Consider the following 2,500-nt stretch of genomic DNA (forward strand, 5'->3'; position numbering starts at 1 on the left):
GGAGGAGCTGCTGGCGTTTCAGCGCATCGCTGTGATCTTTAAACCCTTCCCTGCAGTAAGCCCTGCGTGTTCATGTATGCATTACAATCATTCTTATCGTGATCTGATATAGTCCGCGCCTTAACATGATTTATTAAAACTGTTTTCTTAATTAGTCACTACACCTAGCACTTCTGTGTTCTTTTAACCCTTGGTGTTGGTGACGTCCTGGTGCATGTGACAGCTAAGGGGATCCATCTGACAGAATCAGAATCAGAATCAGAATAGACTTTGTCATTGCACGGTGGGGGTACAACGAAATTGTGGGTGGTCTGCAACAACAGAGGTTTACTGCTCTCCTCTGTCCCGGACCCATCTGCAAGCTGAGATCATGATTTATGCAGGAGATACACCAGGAGATCAGGGGTCCGTCTGGCTGAAATTACACTGTAGTGTCTTTAGTAGGCATGTGCATGATGCGGGTTACCTTCTTATCTGCTTTCTGTGTACTGTAAAATCTAATTCTGTTACCCTGGATAAGTATCTGCCACAACAATAAATGACAACAATATCAATTTTTTTTTTCACTAAACATTCAAATCCATCTGTTCCTACTTTCATAACAATAAAGAGAGAACATTTTGCCGAAAAAAAGAATTTAGGCAATTCAGTCAAAGTGTCTGAAATTTTATTCTTTTTTTATCAGCTTCAGATTACATGGCGATGGTACAAGTCTGAAATCAAACAATGAAACGTAACCGACAAAAAAAAAAAAATTAAAACTGGCACTCAACTTCATAATAATATTTTCCTACACAAACATATTTTGACGATATAAAATTGGCAGAAACCTATACATTTAATTATATACAGCCTTGATAAATAGACTAATACTGCTTAGTCACTTCAGATAGTTGCGTTCTGCTTCCCAGTCGGAGCTGGGAAACGCATGAGAAGGAGAAGCGAGTGCAGGAACACAAACAGTGTCGGGAGACGGAAAGCAAGAGGCGCTCGGAGCCGAAGCTGCAGCGAAAGAAAGGAAACTGATCACGGCAACCATTATCTGCTTACTTAAAACTGAATTTATCTGTATGGTTGCGTGGAACAGTGCCGCCTGGTAAAAAAAAAGATTCAAAATACCTGCTCGAAACAGACAGTAAAGCAGGATGTACTGGATAGGTCTGTATGTCAACAAGGCATTTCAGGGGAGAGGTCCTTTCGGAGGCAGAGGGAGAGGTCCTTTCGGAGGCAGGAACAGGTCCTTTTGGAGGCAGGGGAGAGGTCTTTTCAGAGGCAGGGGAGAGGGTTTTTCGGAGGCAGGGGAGAGGTCTTTTCGGAGGCAGGAACAGGTCCTTTTGGAGGCAGGGGAGAGGTCTTTTCGGAGGCAGGAACAGGTCCTTTTGGAGGCAGGGGAGAAGTGAGGCTGTCTTGAGGACACACCTGCTGCCATGTTGTGGCAGAGTCTTCCAGTGAAACACCAGTACACGAAGACACTGGAATCTGTTAATCCTTCAAGACGACTGTGTGTGCCAGCAGCTGGCATGACAAGGGGTCTGATTTCAACAAGGTGACGCACTTTGGGCTCCATCACAGTGACCCCACTTTCAAAGCCTGGGGGGGGGGGGGGGGTGTAAACCACAATTGCCGCTGTTCCACAGAGATGTGACCCCCCCAGTCTGTGCTGCAGTAAGAAACACCACACAGACCCAACCAGCTAACCAGCCAACCAGAGCACAGGTATCCACGACATCATCACAGTCAACCAACCGGCAGTGTGTTTGTGTGCAAGCCCACAGTCCACAGCAGCTTCTGCCTTTCAAACACTCCCTGCAGAGACCGCAACTCCACAACCACGGCTGCAACAGCGCAGCATGAGAGGGCATGCTCTGCTTTCTTCTCACTTCTACATCTTCCACACGCTTGACCTTTGACCCTCTCCTTGCATACGTCCAACCCATTCTGAGGAACGGGGAAAGGTGATGGCTGGTCATTCGATGCATTAGGGTCAGGTCAAAGGTCATTTCCCCTACACTTCCTGTGTCACCTTTTATTGGTCATTGTAGACCACACCTACACAAAGACCTTCTGCAGGACTACTGGGATGCAGCAGTCACAATACATGCATCTCCACGGTAACCCCCATGGCCCGGGAGCTGCACAGAGATTCCGAGCTTTATTCCACACCCTTCCTCTGACCTGCAAACCCTCTCGATTCTCTGACTCGACCTCCACTCCCCGTGTCATTTCCTCTACCCCCTCACTAAGGGCCCCGCTCTCTCCTGGACACCACCAGAGCGACGTGATTGGTCCTCCTATCTCCCCCTTGCTGTCCCCCGGGTTTTCCCAGTGTCCCTGGCTGCCGTGGCAACGCCACGGGGACAGCCGTACTGATATGGCTTTGCAGTGGCAGCCGATGGGGAGAGACTCAGGCAAAGACGGCGTGTTTCTGTGCAAACTCGAACCGCGAGAGCCGCCTTCACCGAACAGCACAGCATTGCAGACAGGATCCTGAGAGACTGCG

The sequence above is a fragment of the Megalops cyprinoides genome, chromosome 1 (genome assembly GCF_013368585.1).
Source record: "Megalops cyprinoides isolate fMegCyp1 chromosome 1, fMegCyp1.pri, whole genome shotgun sequence".
NCBI lineage: Eukaryota > Metazoa > Chordata > Actinopteri > Elopiformes > Megalopidae > Megalops > Megalops cyprinoides.